Genomic DNA, 23,786 nt, shown 5'->3' on the forward strand with positions numbered 1-23,786 from the left:
GGGTATTAAGCTCCGGCGGTGTTGGGGGCCTTCGGTTTCCGAAGGTCCTCAAAAACATGATTTAACAATGTTTCGGAAGTACATTAACAGGTATCTTCGGACTCGGATCAGAGCCACAGTATGAAGAAGCACAAAGAACACGAAGGTTAGCGCAGAGCCGAAGCTGTGTGTAGAAGAGCTTCAGGATAACGGCGGAAAAGGAAACCGACTTAAAGATGAAAAACCAGATTAGACCTCGAAGAATTATCATAGAGTTATTGATAAATGTAAAGGGCATTAATGTAATTTTGCATGGGCTGCGACCCGTGCCTATAAATAGATGAACAGTATCCCCATACTGTTCACGCTGACTTGGCATTCACTTTTGTGCCACACTTGTACTTTCTCTCCTTCAAGCCGAAGGTACATTTGTAACTTGTCTTTGTCTACATAAGTAATATAAATAAAAGTATATTAATAATAATGTTTACAGAAATCGTATTACCTTATGTATTTTGTTTGAATATTCTTCATTACCTTCGTCCTAAATTCATTATATCCGAAGGGAAATAATGGTTAGGAGGACGAAGGGCTTTTGGTATTTAACATTTTATGTTGCCTTGTTCTTGATTCATAGCATTTGAGAACAAGTCTCCAACAGGCGGCCTGAACCACTCTAAACCCTTGTGTATTCTTGTGTTCATCCTGAATCCATCTAGCAGGCAAAACACTTAGGCCCCTCCTCATCTTAGGATTTAGGGTGGGTGCGTTCCGCCACCCGGCCGGAGAATTTCCTCTCCGACATTTGGCGCGCCAGGTAGGGGCTTAGGCTTTAGGTTTTTTGCTTGTTTTTCTACTCGACGCCATGGTCCACATCGTCGAGCACCATGATTTCATGCCCGAGGACTTCCCGGTGGAGGAAGAGGCTGCGTCTTCCACACCACGGGCCACCAACCGCCCTGCGCCTGGTGCTATGGCTGTGCACTCTGCGCGATAGCACACTCCTGCGCAGGCGTCCAGAGCGTCAAGGGCTGTGCCTGGGGCGCTGTCTGCGGCCAGAGAATTGCTGCTTCACCCTCCTAGCTCCACGGCCTCGCCGAGGGCCATGAAGCAGTGGCGCGACGATGTCGACCGTCTGCTCGGCATGGCACATTCTTGCTCAGCCAGGCCCAGGCCTCGGTCTACCTGGCGTCAACATGAGGCGTTGGCATCAGTGTGCTCACCCTCGGTGAGGGCCGCACCGACCGAGGACCTGTGGGCGGAGCTCAACCGCAGGCGTGCGGGAGAGGACGCTCCAGTCTCTCTGGAGAGGTCTGATGACCTGCGGGCAGAACTCAACCGCAGGCGTGCGGGCGAGGATGCCCGCATCTCTCTTGAGAGGGCGTGTGAGCGCCGACAAAATGTTGAGGGTCGCAACCTCAACTATGACTTCGCTGCGGTTGCACCACAAACTCCAACGGGCGCCCGGATCCAGGCGGGTGTCCCATTGGCCGACGTGGGCTGCGCCGCTCTGGCGGATCGTCTCCGCACGACAACTTGGCCATCCAAGTTCCGGCCACATATGCCGGGAAAGTACGACGGTACGTCAAACCCGTCGAAATTTTTGCAGGTGTACGTCACCGCCATTACGACAGCAGGTGGAGACACCGCTGTAATGGCAACATATTTCCACGTAGCCTTGTCTGGGCCAGCCCGGACTTGGCTCATGAACCTTACCCCGGGATCGATCTACTCCTGGAAAGACCTCTGTGCGCGGTTCATAGCGAACTTCGCCAGCGCTTATCAGTAGCATGGTGTGGAGGCCCACCTCCACGCAGTGAGGCAGGAGCCCGGGGAAACTCTCCGGGCGTTTATCTCCCGCTTCACCAAGGTACGAGGCACTATACCTCGTATTTCCGATGCTTCCATCATCACCGCTTTCTGCCAGGGAGTACGTGATGGAAAGATGTTGGAGAAGTTAGCCACGCATGACGTGGAGACTGTCACCACACTCTTCGCTCTGGCCGACAAGTGTGCCAGAGCTGCCGAGGGCCGTGCATGGCACTCGGCGCCACAGATCGGGGTTGCCCAGACGGGTGGCTCGGTAGCCGTCATCAAGGAAGGCAAAAAGAAAAAGAAGAAGAATCGCGGCCACGAGAAGCCGCAGTCTGTCGCTCTGATCGTCGCAGGTGCGACTGGGGGCCGGAGCGAGTGCACCAAGCGCCCCCGGCCACAGGGAGGCAACAGCGACACATGCTCTGTGCACCCCAATAGTCGCCACAGCGCCTCGAAGTGTCGCGAGATCATCAAGCTCGTGAAGCGCGTCAGCAAGCGGCACGAGCAGACGTCCATGGATGGCTCCTCGCCTTGTTGCCGACCTGGCAAGGAGAGGGTTGACGATAGTAAGGTGGCCACGGGAGAACGGGACCTCGGGTATCAGTCACCCGAGGGGGTCCTAAAGGATGTTTTCACCAAAGACTCCGACACCGGTGGCAACACCTAGCTGAGCTACCGGGGAGACCCCGTTCTTCCTGGTCTACGGGGTCGAAGCCTGCCTTCCCCCGGAAATCCTTATGGGCTCCCCACGGGTCCAGTCGTTTGATGAGTCTATGCAGGAATAGCTATGGCGTGAGGACGTAGACTTCATTAACGAGCGCAGATGGCAAGCGGCGATCCGAAATGCACGGTACAACCAAGTGCTCAGCCGCTACCACCAACGGTTTGTGCATAGTAGGGACTCAGGGTCGGGGAACTGGTCCTAAGGCGAGCACTGAACCGAGAAGGGCTCCACAAACTCTCCCCCAGCTAGGAAGGACCCTTCAAGGTGACAGAAATATGCCGACCCGGGAGTGTCCGCCTTGCTACAACTGAAGGAGAGCCTCTTCCCAATCCCTAGAACATAGAGCATCTCCATAAGTTTTCCCATAAAAACAAGCCTGGGGATTCAGTTTTGTTCCTTTGTAACTAAGTTGCGCATATATGTACGCCAGCTCGGTGAGGTCCGCCCTCATAAACCCGGTCTGTTGGCCTACGCTCATGAATATCAAGTTATAAAGAAAAGATTCACCCCCAGATTTGTTTTTGTGATGGTCTTATTTTGCTTCAATTTACGAGCATCATTTTTTGTCTAACCCACCCATACAGTTCCCACCCTTGCTGGTATAATGACATCCGAATTGAGTAGCCAGGCTTGCAGTTTGGGATCCCTCGGTAGGGGGGGTCCGGCAGCCTGGGGGCCAGTTCTAGAGAACGGGTACTTGTCTCCTAGGGTGGTCTGGAGCTGTGTAGCCGTTTAGCTTGGTTCTATACCCTAAGCCTGCACGCTCCACCACTCTGTGACGGGTACCCTAGTATTTGGAACTATAGTCCTGTGGGTCCGGCAACCTGGGGTCTGGTTCTAGAGAACGGATACACGTCCCCTGGGGTGGTCCGGAGCTATGTAGCCGCTTAGCCTGGTGCCGTACCCTAAGCCTACACGCTCCACCACTCTGCGACGGGTGCCCTAGTATTTGGAGCTATGATCCAGGGGCCCGGACACACGGATTGGCTTCCCGGTCTAAATCCTGCAGGTCCTGTTGCGTGAATCAAAGGATAAAAGATACCAGTTAGTGGGTCCTATGGGTGCACTACTAAAGCTTCCTAGCCAAGGTTGTATGCAGGTTCCAGGTCCCAGTCGAGACTACCTCCTAGGGGCCAGGTCACCAATTCTTTCTTAAGTATACTGGCATCCAGCCTCGACATGTCGAGCCTACATCCCAGGGGGCCAAGTGAAAGGGAAATGTGCCCTTGGGCCATTTCTATAATGTTTTGGTGATTAAGTGTCCAACACATAGTGAGTGAGTTACAATGTGCTAAACAAGCAAGACGTGCAAATCATATGACAAGGTATGTTTCTAGACTTAGTGAAAGGGAAATGTGCCCTTGGGCCATTTCTAGTATATTTTGGTGATTAAGTGCCCAACACATATTGAGTGAGTAATTATATGCCAAATGATGGATGAATTGCAAATCGACAAGAAGGTATGGTTCTAGACTTAGTACGTTGGTTTTTGTGTACTAATATATTTGTCTAAGTGCTAGAATCAGGAAAAGAAAAGGATTGGAAAAGAGTTGGCTGTGTACAGCCAACTGCTGCTTAGTCTGGGTGCACCGGACAGTCTGGTGGTGCGCCAGGCTGGGCTCTGGCGAACTGGCCACTCTCGGGAATTCGTCGGCGGCGTACGGCTATAATTCACCGGACTGTCCGGTGGTGCACCGGACTGTCCGGTGAGCCAACGGCCGCCAGCGCAACGGTCGGCCGCCAAATCCGCGGGCGACGCGTGGCCCGCTCCAAGGGTCGACAGGGTGCAACGGACTGTCTGGCGTGCACCGGACAGTGTCTGGTGCGCCAACGGCTACAACTCTGCAACGGTCGGCTGTGCCATTTTAGGAAGGCGATCTGCACCGAACACTGAACAGTGCCTGTCCGGTGGTGCACCGGACTGTCCGGTGCGCCACCCGACAGAAGGCAAGAATTGCCTTCCCAGATTGCCTCCAACGGCTCCTAGCTGCCTTGGGGCTATAAAAGGGACCCCTAGGCGCATGGAGGAGACACCCAAGCATACTTTGAGCATTCTAAATCTTCCACACTCCGTCTCTGCACACTTGATTGACTTTCTTAGTGATTTGAGCTCCATTCTAGTGGTGAACTTGTTGCGATTCATTCGAGCTCAAGTCTTGGTTGTGTGTGTGCGTATTGCTGCGGATTTGTGTTTGTTGCTTCCCTCCCTTACTCTAGTGCTTTCACTTTGATCTTTGTTGTAAGGGCGAGAGACTCCAAGTTGTGGAGATTCCTCGCAAACGGGAAAGAGTATAAGAAAGAAAACAACCGTGGTATTCAAGTGGATCATTGGATCACTTGAAAGGGGTTGAGTGCAACCCTCGTCCATTAGGACGCCACAACGTGGAGTAGGCAAGTGTTACTTGGCCGAACCACGGGATATATCATCGTGTCTCTTGTGCTTGTTTTCTTTGTGACCATTGTGTTTCACAAGAGCTCGGTCCTTAGCCACTTAATTCCATTGTGCTAACACTTAACCAAGTTTTGTGGCTATAAGTTTAAGTTTTTACAGGATCACCTATTCACCCCCCCTTCTAGGTGCTCTCAAATGGTATCGGAGCCGTTCTCTTCACGAAAGGGACTAATCGCCCGAAGGGATGGATCCTAAGGGAAAGGGGATGGTGGTCAACGACAAGATAAAGGAGTCCATCGTCAACGAGCCAAGAGATGATAAGCCCTCAGATTCTAGCTCAAGTCATAAGAAAAGAGATGGGAAGAAGAAGAAGCGCGTCAAGAAGATCGTCTACTACGACAGCGACGAGTCTTCTTCTTCCCCAAGAGACGACGATGATGAGAAAAAGAAACCGGTTAACTCAAACTTTTCTTTTGATTATTCTCGAATTCCGTCCAACTCAAATGCTCATTTACTTTCAATTCCACTTGGAAAACCTCTGCACTTTGATGGAGAAGACTACTCATTTTTGAGTCACAAAATGCGTAGTCACCTATTCTCTCTCCATCCAAGTATTTGGGAGATTGTTGAAAACAGAATGCTTTTTGATAGTACTGACAATCTCGTGTTCATTAATGAGCAAATCCATAAAAATGCACAAGCTACTACTGTTTTGCTAGCATCCTTGTGCAGGGACGAGTACCACAAGGTGAGCGGCTTGGATAACGCCAAGCAAATTTAGGACACCCTCAAGATTTCTCATGAGGGGAACGACACCACCATGATCACCAAGATGGAGTTGGTGGAGGGCGAGCTGGGAAGGTTCACAATGATCAGGGGGAGGAGCCAACCCAAACGTACAACAGGCTCAAGACCCTGGTCAACAAGATTAGGAGCTATGGAGGCACGAGATGGACGGACCACGACGTCGTCCGACTTATGCTCAGGTCCTTCACCGTCCTTGATCCTCATCTTGTGAACTCGATTCGTGAAAATCCTAGGTACACGAAGATGACGCCCGAGGAAATACTCGGAAAGTTTGTAAGCGGGCGTATGATGATCAAGGAAGCAAGATACGTTGATGAGGCATTGAATGGTCCAATGCCCATCTACGAGCCTCAAACTGTTGCTCTCAAAGCAACAAGTAGCAGGGAGGCGCTACCTAGCAAGGTGGCGCAAGTTGAGGCGGCCGGGCTAAATGAGGATGAAATGGCCCTCATTATCAAGCGCTTCAAGACCGCATTGAAGGGACACAATGAGTACTCAAACAAGAACAAGGCAAAAGGAAAGTGTTCCTGCTTCAAGTCCGGTAAGACAGGTAATTTTATTGCTCAATGTCCCGATAATGAAAATGACCAGGGAGACGAAAGACATGGGAAGAGGGAGAAAAAGAAGGCCTACAAGAAGACGAAGGGCGAGGCGCAACTTGGCAAAGAGTGAGACTCGGATTGTTCTTTGTCCGACTCCGACAACGAAGGACTCACCGCCTCGGCCTTCAACAAATCGTCGCTCTTCCCCAACGAGTGCCATACTTGCCTAATGGCAAAGGAGAAGAAGGTAAACGCTCGAGAAACTCCTAAGTACTCTACTTCTAGTGATGAGGACTCTAGTGATGATGAAGTAGATTACACTAGCTTGTTCAAAGGATTAGATAGAGCTAAAGTAGAAAAGATTAATGAGTTGATTGATGCATTGAATGAAAAAGATAGACTGCTAGAGAGGCAAGAGGACATCTTGTATGAGGAACATGACAAACTTGTTAGTGTTCAAAAGACTCTTGCCTTAGAGATTAAAAGGAATGAATTACTATCTTCTAAGTTATCTATTTGCAATGAATCTATTTCTAGCTTGAAGATTTTGAATGATGATTTAAATGCTAATCTAGAAGTAGTTAATAAATCTAGTCCTTGTGTAGAGCACGTTATGATTTGTAATAGATGTAAGGATTTCAATATTGATGCATGTGTTGAGCACCTTACCTCTATTGCAAAATTAAATGATGAAGTGGCAAGTCTTAATGCCCAACTTAAGACTTGCAAAGATAACTTTGACAAATTAAAATTTTCTAGGGATGCCTACACCATTGGTAGACATCCCTCAATTAAGGATGGGCTTGGCTTTCGAAGGGAAGCCAAGAACTTAACAAGTCAAAGGGCTCCCATTCTCAACAAGGAGAAAGGGAAGGCACCTATGGATAGTAGTAGTCAAAAGAATCATGCATTTATTTATGATAGAAAATTTTCTAGGAATGCTCATTATAATAGGAGTTATAATGCTTATGATTCACATGCCATGATTGTTTCAAGTTCTTCCTTTGTGCATAGTAGAAATATGCCTAGAAACAATGTTGTTCGTCATGTGCCTAGGAAAATGCAAAATGAATCTGCTACCGTTTTTCATACCTGCAACACTGATTTTGTACTCTCATGTAAAAATAAGAAAGTGGTTGCTAGGAAATTGGGGGCCAAATGCAAGGGAGACAAGACTTGCATTTGGGTCCCTAAGGCTATTGTTACTAACCTTGTAGGACCCAACAAGAGTTGGGTACCTAAAACCCAAGCTTAATTTGTCTTGCAGGTTTATGCATCCAGGGGCTCAAGCTGGATTATCGATAGCGGATGCACAAACCACATGACGGGGGAGAAGAAGATGTTACCTCCTACGTCAAGAACAAAGATTCCCAAGATTCGATCATCTTTGGAGACGGGAATCAAGGCAAGGTTAAAGGACTTGGAAAAATAGCTATTTCATCCGAGCATTCCATATCTAATGTGTTCTTAGTTGAATCGCTCGGGTATAACTTGTTGTCCGTTAGTCAACTATGTAATATGGGTTACAATTGCTTATTTACCAATGTAGATGTGTATGTCTTTAGAAGGAGTGATGGTTCGTTAGCTTTTAAGGGTGTACTAGACGGCAAACTCTATTTAGTTGATTTTTCGAATGAGGAGGTTGTTCTAGATGCATGCTTAATCGCTAAGACTAGCATGGGCTGGCTGTGGCATCGCCGTCTAGCACATGTTGGGATGAAGAACCTTCATAAACTTCTAAAGGGAGAACATGTGTTAGGTCTAACCAATGTAACTTTCGAAAAAGATAGACCTTGTGCAGCTTGTCAAGGAGGTAAACAGGTGGGAAGTTCTCATCATAGCAAGAATGTGATGACCACATCAAGACCTTTGGAGCTACTTCACATGGACTTCTTCGGACCTGTCGCCTACCTCAGCATCGGGGGAAGTAAGTATGGTCTTGTTATTGTTGATGATTTTTACCGCTTCACTTGGGTATTCTTTTTGCAGGATAAAACAGAAACCCAAGGGACCCTAAAGCGCTTCCTAAGGAGAGCTCAAAACGAATTTGAGCTCAAGGTGAAAAAGATAAGGAGCGACAACGGGTCCGAGTTTAAGAATCTTCAAGTGGAGGAGAACCTTGAGGAGGAAGGAATCAAGCATGAGTTCTCCGCCCCATACACACCACATCAAAACGGTGTGGTAGAGAGGAAGAACAGGACGCTTATAGAAATGGCGAGGACAATGCTTGGTGAATTCAAGATGCCCGAACGGTTTTGGTCGGAAGCTGTGAACATAGCTTGCCACGCCATAAACCGAGTCTACCTTCATCGCCTCCTCAAGAAGACGTCGTACGAACTTCTAACTGGTAACAAACCCAACGTTTCATATTTTCGTGTATTTGGGAGTAAATGTTACATTCTAGTGAAGAAAGGTAGGAATTCCAAATTTGCTCCCAAAGCTGTAGAAGGGTTTTTGTTAGGTTATGACTCAAATACAAAGGCGTATAGGGTCTTCAACAAATCATCGGGTTTGGTTGAAGTCTCTAGCGACGTTGTATTTGATGAGACTAATGGCTCTCCAAGAGAGCAATTGATCTTGATGATGTAGATGAAGATGTTGTTCCAACGGCCACAATACGCACCATGGCGATTGGAGATGTGCGACCACAGGAACAAAAAGAGCAAGATTAACCTTCTTCCTCAACAATGGTGCACCCCCAACTCAAGATGATGAACAAGTTCATCAAGAAGAGGCATGTGATCAAGGGGAGCACAAGATGATCAAGTTATGGAGGAAGAAGCACCACAGGCCCCTCCCACTCTAGTCCGAGCGACGATTCAAAGGAATCATCCCGTCGACCAGATTTTGGGTGATATAAGCAAGGGGGTAACTACTCGCTCTAGATTAGTTAATTTTTGTGAGCATTACTCGTTTGTCTCTTCTATTGAGCCTTTCAGGGTAGAAGAGGCCTTGCTAGATCCGGACTGGGTGTTGGCCATGCAGGAAGAGCTCAACAACTTCAAGCGAAATGAAGTTTGGACCCTGGTGCCATGTCCCAAGCAAAACGTTGTGGGAACCAAGTGGGTGTTCTGCAACAAACAGGACGAGCACGGAGTGGTGACAAGGAACAAGGCTCGACTTGTGGCAAAAGGTTATGCCCAAGTCGCAGGTTTGGATTTCGAGGAGACTTTTGCTCCTGTGGCTAGACTAGAGTCTATTCGCATTCTATTAGCCTATGCCACTCACCATTCCTTCAGGTTGTTCCAAATGGATGTGAAGAGCGCTTTCCTTAACGGGCCAATCAAGGAGGAGGTGTATGTAGAGCAACCTCCTGGCTTTGAGGATGAACGGTACCCCGACCACGTGTGTAAGCTCTCTAAGGCGCTCTATGAACTTAAGCAAGCCCCAAGAGCATGGTATGAATGCCTTAGAGATTTTCTAATTGCTAATGCTTTCAAGGTTGGGAAAGCCGATCCAACTCTATTCACTAAAACTTGTGATGGTGACTTATTTGTGTGCCAAATTTATGTCGATGACATAATATTTGGTTCTACTAACCAAAAGTCTTGTGAAGAGTTTAGCAGGGTGATGACTCAGAAATTTGAGATGTCGATGATGGGTGAGTTAAACTACTTCCTTGGGTTCCAAGTGAAGCAACTCAAGGACGGCACCTTCATCTCTCAAACGAAGTACACGCAAGATTTGCTCAAGCGGTTCGGGATGAAGGACTCCAAGGCCGCAAAGACTCCAATGGGAACCGACGGACATGTTGACCTCAACAAAGGCGGTAAGTCCGTTGATCAAAAGGCATACCGGTCTATGATAGGTTCTTTGCTTTATTTATGTGCTAGTAGACCGGATATTATGCTTAGCATATGCATGTGTGCTAGATTTCAATCTGATTCAAGGGAGTGTCACCTTGTGGCCGTTAAGCGAATTCTTAGATATTTAGTTGCTACGCCTTGCTTCGGGATCTGGTATCCAAAGGGGTCTACCTTTGACTTGATTGGATATTCAGACTCCGATTATGCTGGATGCAAGGTTGATAGGAAGAGTACATCAGGGACGTGCCAATTCCTAGGAAGGTCCCTGGTGTCTTGGAGTTCTAAGAAACAAACTTCCATTGCCCTATCCACCGCTGAGGCCGAGTTTGTTGCCGTAGGACAGTGTTGCTCGCAACTACTTTGGATGAGGCAAACTCTCTGGGACTTTGGCTACAATCTGAGCAAAGTCCCACTTCTATGTGACAATGAGAGTGCAATCCGCATGGCGGATAATCCTGTTGAACACAGCCGCACTAAGCACATAGACATCCGGCATCACTTTTTGAGAGACCACCAGCAAAAGGGAGATATCGAAGTGTTTTATGTTAGCACCGAGAACCAGCTAGTCGATATCTTTACCAAGCCTTTAGATGAGAAGACCTTTTGCAGGCTGCGTAGTGAGCTAAATGTCTTAGATTTGCATAACTTGGATTGATCTATAGCATACATGTGTTTTATGTCTTTGATCATGTTCCTTCATGCATATTATTGCTTAATTATGGTGATCAAGTTGTGCAAGCAATCCCCGGACCTTAAAAGTCCATGTATGAGTGATGCACATATTTAGGGGGAGATGTGCTACAACTTGATCCTTTGAAACTAACTGTGTGCTTGAGTTTACTCAATCTAGTCTCAAAGGTGGCTTGAAAGGGAAAGGTGAACTTGGACCATGCAAGACTTCCACTGCACTCCGATGAGAGGGTAATTAACTCCAAGTTCATCTCTATGCTCTTATTGCCTTTTTGCTCTTAATTGACAATTTTGGTGAGGCAATGGGGTTAAAGGGTCAAGATTGATCCCATTTTGGTGCTTGATGCCAAAGGGGGAGAAAATAAGGCCAAAGCAAATGGATCAGCTACCACTTGTGAAATTTTTGAAAAAGAGTAGAGGAGAACTTTTGATTTGTCAAAATAACTCTTACTATCAAAATTTGGTCTCTTGTGGGGAGAATGTTTGATTATGGGAAAAAGGGGGAGTTTTTGGCTCTTAATCATTTTTACTCTTGGATTATCTCTCCTTGTGTCTAAACATGTGTGTTTAACTTAGAGATGGGAAAATGAATTTGATTTGCAAAAACAAACCAAGTGGTGGCGAAGAACGATCCAAATATGTCAAATCTTGTCAAAGACTATTTTTGTTCTCAATTGCATTGATGTTGCACTTTCATTTGTTGCTTTTGATGTGTTGGCATAAATCACCAAAAAGGGGGAGATTGAAAGGGAAATGTGCCCTTGGGCCATTTCTAGTATATTTTGGTGATTAAGTGCCCAACACATATTGAGTGAGTAATTATATGCCAAATGATGGATGAAGTGCAAATCGAAAAGAAGGTATGGTTCTAGACTTAGTACATTGGTTTTTGTGTACTAATAAATTTGTCTAAGTGCTAGAATCAGGAAAAGAAAAGGATTGGAAAAGAGTTGGCTGTGTACAGCCAACTGCTGCTCAGTCTGGGTGCGCCAGGCTAGGCTCTGGCGAACTGGCCACTCTCGAGAATTCGTCGGCGGCGTACGGCTATAATTCACCGGACTGTCCGGTGGTGCACCGGACTGTCCGGTGAGCCAATGGCCGCTAGCGCAACGGTCGACCGCCAAATCCGCGGGCGACGCGTGGCCTGCTCCAACGGTCGGCAGGGTGCACCGGACTGTCCGGTGCGCCAACGGCTACAACTCTGCAACGGTCGGTTGTGCCATTTTAGGAAGGCGATCTGCACTGGACACTGAACAGTGCCTGTCCGGTGGTGCACCAGACTGTCCAGTGGTGCACCGGACTGTCCGATGCGCCACCTGACAGAAGGCAAGAATTGCCTTCCCAGATTGCCTCCAACGGCTCCTAGCTGCCTTGAGGCTATAAAATGGACCCCTAGGCGCATGGAGGAGACATCCAAGCATACTTTGAGCATTCTAAATCTACCACACTCCGTCTCTGCACACTTTATTGACTTTCTTAGTGATTTGAGCTTCGTTCTAGTGGTGAACTTTTTGCGATTCATTCGAGCTCAAGTCTTGGCTGTGTGTGTGCGTATTGCTGTGGATTTGTGTGTGTTGCTTCCCTCCCTTACTCTAGTGCTTTCAGTTTGATCTTTGTTGTAAGGGCGAGAGACTCCAAGTTGTCGAAATTCCTCGCAAACGGGAAAGAGTATAAGAAAGAAAACAAATGTGGTATTCAAGTGGATCATTGGATCACTTGAAAGGGGTTGAGTGCAACCCTCGTCCATTGCGACGCCACAACGTGGAGTAGGCAAGTGTTACTTGGCCAAACCACGGGATATATCATCGTGTCTCTTGTGCTTGTTTTCTTTGTGACCATTGTGTTTCACAAGAGCTTGGTCCTTAGCCACTTAATTCCATTGTGCTAACACTTAACCAAGTTTTGTGGCTATAAGTTTAAGTTTTTACAGGATCACCTATTCACCCCCCCTCTAGGTGCTCTCACTTAGTAATTAGTTTTTGTATACTAATGTATTTGTCTAAGTGTTAGAAACAGAGCAGAGAAGAAATGAAACAAATTGGAGAAGACTTGGCTGTGTGCAGCCAAACAGCACTCTGGTCAGGTGCACCGGACTGTCCGGTGGAGGCTGGTCCGCGGTGAACTCGCTGATCTCGGGTTTCGACGGCGGCGTATGGCTATAATTCACCGGACTGTCCGGTGGTGCACCGGACTGTCCGGTGAGCCAACGGTCGCCAGGGCCAACGGTCGGCCGCGCAATCCGCGGGCGACAAGTGGCCCGTAGCAATGGTCGGTTGGGCACACTGGACTGTCCGGTGTGCACCGGATAGTGTCCGGTGCGCCAACCGCCCCCGAGGACCAACGGTCGGATGCGCCAGAAAAGGAAGGAGATCGCGCACCGGACAGCTACAGTGACTGTCCGGTGGTGCACCAGACTGTCTGGTGCACCACCCGACAGAAGGCAAGTTTGGCCTTCCAAGTTGGCCTCCAACGGCTCCTAGCTGCCTTGGGGCTATAAAAGGGACCCCTATGCGCATGGAGGAGTCACTCAAGCATTCACTAAGCATCCTAAGACTCCAACTCCACACATTCGATTCTTTGTGTTAGCGATTTGAGCTCCATTTGAGTCGTGAACTCCGTGTGTTGTGTTTCGAGCTCAAGTCGTGACTTGTGTGCGTGGTTGTGCTGCGTATTTGAGTCTTCTGTGTGTTGCTCTTCCCAACCTTACTCTTGTGCGTTCTTTGTAATCAATATTGTAAGGGCGAGAGGCTCCACTTTGTGGAGATTCCTCGCAAACAGGAAGAAGACTATAAGGAAGAAAGCCGTGGTATTCAAGTCGATCATTGGATCACTTGAAAGGGGTTGAGTGCAACCCTCGTCCATTGGGACGCCACAACATGGAAGTAGGCAAGTGTTACTTGGCCGAACCACGGGATTAAAATCGCGTGTCTCTTGTGATTGCTTTCTCTATGATTGTTTTGTCCACAAGAACCCGTCTCTCAACCACTTAGCCGTACTAACACTTTAAATTAAGTTTTTGTGGCTATTAGTGTTTGATTTTATAGGATCACCTATTCACCCCCCCCCTCTAGGTGCTCTCAATTGATATCAGAGCCATACTCTTCACTTAAGGGACTAACCGCCCGAAGAGATGGATCCTAAGGGAAAGGGGATGGTGGTCAATGACAAGGAGAAGGAGTCCCTCTTCAACGAGCCAAGGGACGACAAGCCCACTGACTCAGGATCAAGTCACAAGAAGAGGGACGGGAAGAAGAAGAGGCGCAACAAGAAGATCATTTACTATGACAGTGACACCTCCTCTTCTTCACCAAGAGACAACGACAACGATGACTCATCGAAAAAGAGAACGGTTAATCAAAACTACTCTTTTGACTATTCTCGCATGTCGTACAATTCAAATGCGCATTTACTATCTATTCCTCTAGGAAAACTTACACACTTTGATGGAGATGACTACTCATTTTGGAGTCATAAAATGCGTAGTCATCTATTTTCTCTCCATCCTAGCATTTGGGAAATAGTGGAAAATGGAATGCATTTCGATAGTACGGATAATCCTGTGATTATTAATGAGCAAATCCATAAGAATGCCCAAGCTACTACTGTGTTGTTAGCATCTCTTTGTAGGGACGAGTATAATAAAGTAAGTGGCTTGGACAATGCCAAGCAAATTTGGGACACCCTCAAGATCTCACATGAGGGAAATGATGCTACAATGATCACCAAAATGGAACTGGTGGAAGGCGAGCTAGCGAGATTCGCCATGATCAGGGGAGAAGAGCCAACACAAACCTACAACAGGCTCAAGACCTTGGTCAACAAGATTAGAAGCTATGGAAGCACAAGATGGATGGATCACGACGTCGTCCGACTCATGCTCAGGTCCTTTACAGTTATTGACCCCCATCTTGTGAATCTTATCCGTGAAAATCCCAGGTACAAAAAGATGACGCCCGAGGAGATACTCGGAAAATTTGTAAGCGGGCGCATGATGGTTAAGGAGGCAAGGTATGTAGATGACGCCTTAAACGGTCCCCTGCCTATCTACGATCCGCAGCCCGTTGCGCTCAAGGCAACTAGCAGCAAGGAGGCACTACCAAGCAAGGTAGCTCAAGTGGAGGCTGCCGGCCTCAACGAAGATGAGATGGCGCTTATCATCAAGCGTTTCAAGACTACGCTCAAAGGACGCAAAGAATACCCCTCCAAGAATAAAACAAGGGAAAGCGCTCCTGCTTCAAATGTGGTAAGACTAGTCATTTTATAGCTCAATGCCCCGATAATGATAATGAACAGGAACAAGAAAAGTATGGGAAGAGGGAGAAAAGGAAGGTTTACAAGAAGGCGAAGGGCGAGGCGCACCTTGCAAAAGAATGGGATTTGGACTGCTCTTCATCTGACTCCAATGATGAAGGATTGGCAGCCTCGGCCTTCAACAAGACTTCGCTCTTCCCCAACGAACGCCATACGTTTCTCATGGCCAAGGAGAAGAAAGTAAGCATTCGAGATACACCTAAGTACTATTCTTCTAGTGATGAGGAATCTTCTAATAATGAAGTAGATTACTCTAGTTTATTTAAAGGTTTAGATAAAGCTAAGGTAGAAAAAATTAATGAATTAATTGATGCTCTAAATGAAAAGGATAGATTGTTAGAAAAACAAGAGGACATTTTATATGAGGAACATGACAAATTTATTAGCGTGTAAAAATCCCTTGCCTTAGAAATTAAGATAAATGAAATGTTATCCTCTGAATTGTCTATTTGCCATGAATCAGTCTCTAGTTTAAAGAGTTCAAATGATGAATTAAATGCTAAGCTAGAGGAAGTCAAAACTAGTTCATGTGTTGAGCATGTTGTTATTTGTAATAGATGCAAGGATTTTGATGTTGATGCCTGTAACAAACATATTGTTTCTATTACTAAATTAAATGATGAGGTGGCAAGCCTTAATGCTCAACTTAAGACTTGCAAAAGTAATTTTGATAAATTAAAATTTGCAAGGGATGCCTACACTATTGGTAGACATCCCTCCATTAAGGATGGACTTGGTTTTCGAAAGGAAACCAAGAACTTAACAAGCCAAAAGGCTCCCGCTCTCAACAAGGAGAAAGGGAAAGCTCCTATGGCTAGAAGTTCTCAAAAATGTCATGCCTACATTTATGATAGAAAATTTTCTAGGCGCTCTCAATTTTCTAGGAATACTCATTATAATAGAAGCTATGATCATGATGTTTTTAATTCACATGCTATGTTTGCCTCTAGTTCTACTTTTGTTCATGGTAGAAGTAGGCCTAGGAGAAATCATGTTGTGCATCATGTGCCTAGTAAAATGTGCAATGAATCTACTACTGTTTTCCATGCGTGCAACACTTCTTTTGTTCTTTCATGTTAGAATGCAAAAGTAGTTGCTAGGAAGCTGGGATCTAAATGCAAGGGAGACAAAACTTGCATTTGGGTTCCAAAAGTTATTGTGACTAACCTTGTAGGACCCAACAAGAGTTGGGTACCTAAAACCCAAGCTTAAATTCCTTGCAGGTTTATGCATCCAGGGGCTCAAGCTGGATTATCGACAATGGATGCACAAACCACATGACGGGGGAGAAGAAGACGTTCACCTCCTACGTCAAGAACAAGGATTCCCAAGATACGATTATCTTTGGAGATGGGAATCAAGGCAAGGTCAAGGGATTGGGAAAGATAGCCATTACATCCGAGCATTCTATCTCCAATGTGTTCTTAGTTGAATCGCTCGGGTACAACTTATTGTCTGTAAGTCAATTATGTAACATGGGTTATAATTGTCTATTTACAAATATAGATGTATCTGTCTTTAGAAGGAGTGATGGTTCATTAGCTTTTAAGGGTGTATTAGACGGCAAACTCTACTTAGTTGATTTTTCGAAAGAGGGGGGCCGATCTAGATGCATGCTTAATAGCTAAGACTAGTATGGGCTGGCTGTGGCATCGTCGTCTAGCACATGTTGGGATGAAGAACCTTCATAAACTTCTAAAGGGAGAACATGTGTTAGGACTAACCAATGTCTGTTTCGAGAAAAATAGACCTTGTGCAGCTCGTCAGGCAGGAAAACAGGTGGGAAGCACTCATCACAGCAAGAATGTGATGACAACATCAAGACCACTGGAGCTTCTTCACATGGACCTCTTCGGACCCGTCGCCTACCTTAGCATCGGGGGAAGTAAGTATGGTCTTGTAATTGTTGATGATTTTTCCCGCTTCACTTGGGTGTTGTTTTTGCAGGATAAATCAGAAACCCAAGGGACCCTAAAGCGCTTTCTAAGGAGAGCTCAAAATGAATTTGAGCTGAAGGTGAAAAAGATAAGGAGCGACAACGGGTCTGAGTTCAAGAACCTACAAGTTGAGGAGTATCTTGAGGAGGAAGGCGTCAAGCACGAGTTCTCCGCTCCCTACACACCACAACAAAATGATGTGCTAGAGAGGAAGAACATGACGCTTATTGACATGGCGAGGACAATGCTTGGAGAGTTCAAGACTCCCGAGCGGTTTTGGTTGGAAGCTGTGAACACAGCTTGCCACGCCATAAACCGGCTCTATCTGCATCGCCTTCTCAAGAAGACCTCCTACGAACTCCTTACCGGTAACAAACCCAACGTTTCTTACTTTCATATATTTGGGAGCAAATGTTACATTCTGGTGAAGAAAGGTAGACATTCTAAATTTGCTCCCAAAGCAGTAGAAGGGTTTTTACTAGGGTATGACTCAAATACAAAGGCGTATAGAGTCTTCAACAAATCATCGGGTTTGGTTGAAGTCTCTAGCGACGTTGTATTTGATGAGACTAATGGCTCTTCAAGAGTGCAAGTTGATCTTGATGACATAGATGAAGATGATGTTCCAACGGCCGCAATGCGCACGATGGCGATTGGTGATGTGCGACCACAGGAACAACAGGAGCAAGACCAGCCTTCTTCTTCGACGCTGGTGCATCCCCCAACCCAAGATGATGGACGGGTACATCAAGAAGAGGAGTGTGATCAAGGGGGAGCACAAGAAGGACAAGTTATGGAGGAAGAAGCACCACGGGTCCCTCCAACTCAAGTCCGAGGGACGATCCAAAGAAATCACCCCATCGATCAGATTCTGGGTGCCATAAGCAAGGGAGTAACTACTCGCTCAAGATTAGCTAACTTTTGTGAGCATTACTCGTTTGTCTCTTCTATTGAGCCTTTCAGGGTAGAAGAGGCCTTGTAGGATCCGGATTGGGTGTTGGCCATGCAGGAAGAGCTCAACAACTTCAAGAGAAACGAAGTTTGGAGCCTGGTGCCACGTCCAAAGCAAAATGTTGTGGGAACCAAGTGGGTGTTTTGCAACAAGCAAGACGAGCATGGAGTGGTGACAAGAAACAAGGCTCGACTTGTGGCAAAAGGTTATGCCCAAGTCGCTGGTTTGGATTTCGAGGAGACTTTTGCTCCTGTGGCTAGGCTAGAGTATATTCGAATACTATTAGCCTATGCCGCTCACCACTCTTTCAGGTTGTTTCAAATGGACGTAAAGAGCGCTTTCCTCAACGGGCCAATAAAGGAGGAGGTTTACATGGAACAACCCCCTGGCTTTGAGGATGACAGGTATCCCGACCATGTGTTCAGACTCTCTAAGGCGCTCTATGACAGGTATCCCGACCAGGTATGAATGCCTTAGAGATTTCTTAATTGCTAATGCTTTCAAGGTTGGGAAAGCCGGTCCCACTCTTTTTACAAAGACTTGTGATGGTGATCTTTTTGTGTGCCAAATTTATGTCGATGACATAATATTTGGTTCTACTAAGCAAAAGTCTTGTGAGGAGTTTAGCAGGGTGATGACTCAAAAGTTTGAAATGTCGATGATGGGTGAGTTGAACTACTTCCTTGGGTTCCAAGTGAAGCAACTCAAGGACGGCACCTTCATCTCCCAAACGAAGTACACACAAGATCTTCTCAAGCGGTTTGGGATGAAGGACGCCAAGCCCGCGAAGACACCGATGGGAACTGACGGGCATGTTGACCTCAACAAAGGAGGTAAGTCCGTTGATCAAAAGGCATACCTGTCTATGATAGGGTCATTACTTTATTTATGTGCTAGTAGACCGGACATTATTCTTAGTGTATGCATGTGTGCTAGATATCAATCCGACCCCAAGGAATGTCACCTTGTGGCCATTAAGCGAATTCTTAGATATTTAGTTTCTACGCCTTGCTTCGGAATCTGGTATCCAAAGGGGTCTACCTTTGACTTGATATGATATTCAGACTCCGATTATGCCGGGTGCAAGGTTGATAGGAAGAGTACATCAGGGACGTGCCAATTTCTAGGAAGGTCCCTGGTGTCTTGGAGTTCCAAGAAACAAACATCCATTGCCCTATCCCCCGCTGAGGCCGAGTATGTTACCGCAGGACAGTGTTGCGCACAACTACTTTGGATGAGGCAAACCCTCCGGGACTTTGGCTACAATCTGAGCAAAGTCCCACTCCTATGTGACAATGAGAGTGCAATCCGCATGGCGGATAATCCTGTTGAACACAGCCGCACTAAGCACATAGACATCCGGCATCACTTTCTGAGGGACCACCAGCAAAAGGGAGATATCGAAGTGTACCATGTTAGCACCGAGAACCAACTAGCCGATATCTTTACCAAGCCATTGGATGAGAAAACCTTTTGCAGGTTGCGTAGTGAGCTAAATGTCTTAGATTCACGTAACTTGGATTGATCTATAGCATACATGTGTTCTATGCCTTGATCATGTTACTTCATATGAATTGTTGCCTATTTATGGTGTTCAAGTTGTGGAATGGATCCCCGGACCTCACAAGTCCATGTGTGAATGGTGCACATATTTAGGGGGAGATGTGCTACAACTTGACCATTTTGAGACTAACCTTTGTGCTTGAGTATATTTGATGTAGTCTCAAAAGTGCCTTGAAAGGGAAAGGTGAACTTGGACGATGCAAAGACTTCCACTGCAATCCGGTATTAGTGTACTCACTTCCATTGCCTTTTTGCTCTTAATTGACATTTTTGGTGAGGCAATGGGGTTAATGGGCCAATAATGATCCTGTTTTGGTGCTTAATGCCAAAGGGGGAGAAATTAAGGCCAAAGCAAATGAATTAGCTACCAGTTGTGAATTTCAAAAATAATAGAGTTAGAATTTTTTATTTATCCAAAATACTCTTAATGCAAAATTTGGCCTCTTGTGGGGGAGAATTTTGATTATGGGAAAAAGGGGGAGTTTTTGGCACTTGATCAATTTTACTCTTGGAATAACTCTTTATGTGCCCAAACAAGTGTATTTGACTTAGAGATAGGAAAATGAATTTGATTTGCAAAAACAAACCAAGTGGTGGCAAAGAGCGATCCAAATATGCCAAATTATAGTAAAAAACAATTTGGTCTTAAATTGCATTGATGTTGCACTTCTTTTGGTTGCTTTTTAATGTGTTGGCATAAATCACCAAAAAGGGGGAGATTGAAAGGGAAATGTGCCCTTGGGCCATTTCTATAATGTTTTGGTGATTAAGTGTCCAACACATAGTGAGTGAGTTACAATGTGCTAAACAAGCAAGAAGTGCAAATCATATAACAAGGTATGTTTCTAGACTTAGTGATTGGTTTTTGTATACTAATGTATTTGTATAAGTGTTAAAAACTGAGCAGAGAAGAAAAGAAACAAATTGGAGAAGACTTGGCTGTGTGCAGCCAAACAGCACTCTGGTCAGGTGCACCGAACAGTGTCCGGTGGTGCACCAGACAGTGTCTGGTGCGCCAGGCTGGTCCACGGTGAACTCCCCGCTCTCGGTTTTCGACGGCGGCGTACGGCTATAATTCACCGGACTGTCCGGTGGTGCATCGGACTGTCTGGTGAGCCAACGGTCGCCAGCGCCAACGGTCGGCCGCGCAATCTGCGGTCGATGCGTGGCCCGTAGCAACGGTCGGTTGGGCACACCGGACTGTCCGGTGTGCACCAGACAGTGTCCGGTGCGCCAACCGCCCTCGAGGACCAACAGTCGGATGCGCCAGAAAAGGAAGGAGATCGCACACCGGACAGCTACAGTGACTATCCGGTGGTGCACCGGACTGTCCGTTGCACCACCTGACAGAAGGCAAGTTTGGCCTTCCAAGTTGGCCTCCAACGGCTCCTAGCTACCTTGGGGCTATAAAAGGGACCCCTAGGCGCATGGAGGAGTCACTCAAGCATTCACTAAGCATCCTAAGACTCCAACTCCACGCATTCGATTCTTTGTGTTAACGATTTGAGCTCCATTTGAGTTGTGAACTCCGTGTGTTGTGTTTTGAGCTCAAGTTGTGACTTGTGTGCGTGGTTGTGCTGCGTATTTGAGACTTGTGTGTGTTGCTCTTCCCAACCTTACTCTTGTGCGTTCTTTGTAATCAATATTGTAAGGGCGAGAGGCTCCACTTTGTGGAGATTCCTCGCAAACGGGAAGAAGACTATAAGGAAGAAAGCCGTGGTATTCAAGTTGATCATTGGATCACTTGAAAGGGGTTGAGTGCAACCCTCGTCCATTGGGACGCCACAACGTGGAAGTAGGCAAGTGTTACTTGGCCGAACCACGGGATAAAAATCGTGTGTCTCTTGTGATTGCTTTCTCTATGATTGTTTTGTCCACAAGAACCCGTCTTTCAACCACTTAGCCGTACTAACACTTTAAATTAAGCTTTTGTGGCTATTAGTGTTTGATTTTACAAGATCACCTATTCACCCCCCCTCTAGGTGCTCTCACCAAGTACCAGGGAGAAGTTGGTAACGACGTACATAGCAAAGACAAATAGCATACAGATAAGTTCTGTCACTGTTAGATTAATACTTTCCAAAAGTATCTTACAAAGACCAAAAAATATTACAAGCCGCTTCCCAGCGGGACCCTTGCCTTCTATCTGCAGATCTAGCTACTCATCATCGTGGGAGATCTTCAAGTCGCTTCCCGCCTGGAGATCTTCAAGTGCCTTCTTTGTCGCCTCCACCGCCGGGGGCCCCGGTGCCGCCTGCGCCGCCTGGAACCCTCGTCGTCGTTTCCCTATGGAGATAGCGCAGGAGGTGGAGGCACGGCAGCGCACGGCGCTCGACAGCCAGGCCGCTGCGACGGAGCCGGAGCTGGGCCAGTTCATGGAGGCGTACCATGAGATGCTGGTGAAGTTCAGGGAGGAGCTGACGAGGCCGCTACGAGAGGCGATGGAGTTCATGCGAAGGGTGGAGTCGCAACTCAACTCACTTTCCATCTCCGGAAGGTCGCTGCGCAACATCCTTTCACCTGAGCATTGGCAGAAGAGGGCCACCCCTACAAACAACCCGCAGGAGAGGTAGGAGACGAAGAGCACGAACTCCCCAGCGCGGATCCTTCCGGCGAATGCCGGCACGCTCCATCCGAGCAGGTTGCGCACCACGTTGAGTGCCCCCTCGGACTAGAAACACTCGGGATGAACTAGCGAGGCCATGGCGACTGGGGCGGCAGAAAGCTGAAGAGCGCGAATGCAAAGGGGCGCGGAGAACTCGGAGGCGAAAGGGCGCATCAATTGGGAGAGAATGCGAATGTGTAACTACTACGCGCGGGCTGAATCCCTTTTCAAGGCAGACTCTCCCGCTCGCGCCCCAAGACGCCACAGAAAATCTTGCCCGACGTGCACCAAAGCGGCCCAGTCTATGACACGGGGGCTCATGCCCACAAGTCATACTCCTTGGGCGTCGGTTCCTAGGTACAGAAAAAGTCGAACCGCCGCTCGCGCCAGTACTGCGCCTCCTCGGGGCCGTAGTAGAAGACAGAGAAGGTGGATTTTTGAACCGAGGCAGCGGTATCGAGGCGCCTCGCGCGTGGCCCGGCGAAACCATCATGCATGGGGGCCGCGGGTCAGTCAGCCGCGAGGACAGACGTGGCAGTTGGCATGACCGAAGGCGGATTGGCGGTGATTACGTCAGCAAGCGCACGGAAGCGACGCGCCAATCGCCAATCAAGCTTTGGCCCCACCTGCAGGCTTGTATTCTCCCCTGAGGTGGGCCCGGGGGACACTGCTGGTACCCTAAAACAGGGGTATCCCTTACTACAGTATGAAGACGTGATACCCACGCGGCTATCTCTAGTCGCGTGGTAAACAGCGACCGACCCCACCACGTGGATAGCTCCGGGGCCGCCACGTGACCAGGGAAGGCGATATACTCCAAGGTATCAACAGTGGGTCCGGACCCCCATGGGAAAGTGTCGGACCCCTGTATATACGGACCGAACCTCCGGGTAAGGTCCAGGACCTCCACCGGTACGAACCGGACCCCTAGGACGGGTTCCGGACCCCTCTGTGTAGGGTCCGGGCCACTCACAGCAAGGTCCCGGGATTCTGGGATAAAGAATACCCAGGCCTTAATCAAGACCAGGCGGGGGTCCGGAGCCGACACGTATCCGGACCATATCGTGTACGCTTCTGCTCCCCGCTCAGGCGGAGACCCGATGCTGCCACGTGGCCTACTGCCCGTGACGTAAGCCAGCGAGCGGAGCCTAACGTAAGGCCTTTGGGCCGCGCGGCCTCTGCATTTATTGCGGATAAGGCGCGCCGCCTGTCTATTCCGCTGGCAGGTGATGTGCCGCCTCGGCATTTAATGAGCCCTGTCCATTCCACTGGTAGGCGATGTGCCGCCTCAGTATTTAATGTGCCCTGTCCACTCCTCTGACGAGCGGTGACCAGGCCATCCCACAGGCGGCGTGCCTGTCCATTCCGCTGGCAGGCAGTACGCTCGTGCTACGGCATACACAATGCACATCATCACTCGCGCGTTACAGAGGAGGCAGCCGCGACATATCAATACAATATGCACTACGGACATTATGGCGCTCGGAGGTCACCCAGGCGTTACAGGCATTAGTTACTTCCTTCCATTTTGCCCTTGGGCCCACATGTCGGGGCTCAGTATCCTTGTACGTGCCCCCTTTGAGCTATAAAAGGGAGGGCACACGACGTTACAAGGCAGACACACACAGATCCACTTACAGGCTCACTTAGACTCTCAGTCTCA

The 23,786-nt window shown here is 47.7% G+C and overlaps 1 pseudogene; it reads left to right on the forward strand.

Moving 5' to 3' along the window:
- The first annotated feature begins 844 nt into the window (after positions 1-844).
- Positions 845-22,091, forward strand: LOC118473145 (homeotic protein knotted-1-like; annotated as a pseudogene).
- Positions 22,092-23,786: the final 1,695 nt, after the last annotated feature.

This window comes from Zea mays, chromosome 1 (assembly GCF_902167145.1).
Source record: "Zea mays cultivar B73 chromosome 1, Zm-B73-REFERENCE-NAM-5.0, whole genome shotgun sequence".
Taxonomy (NCBI): Eukaryota; Viridiplantae; Streptophyta; class Magnoliopsida; order Poales; family Poaceae; genus Zea; species Zea mays.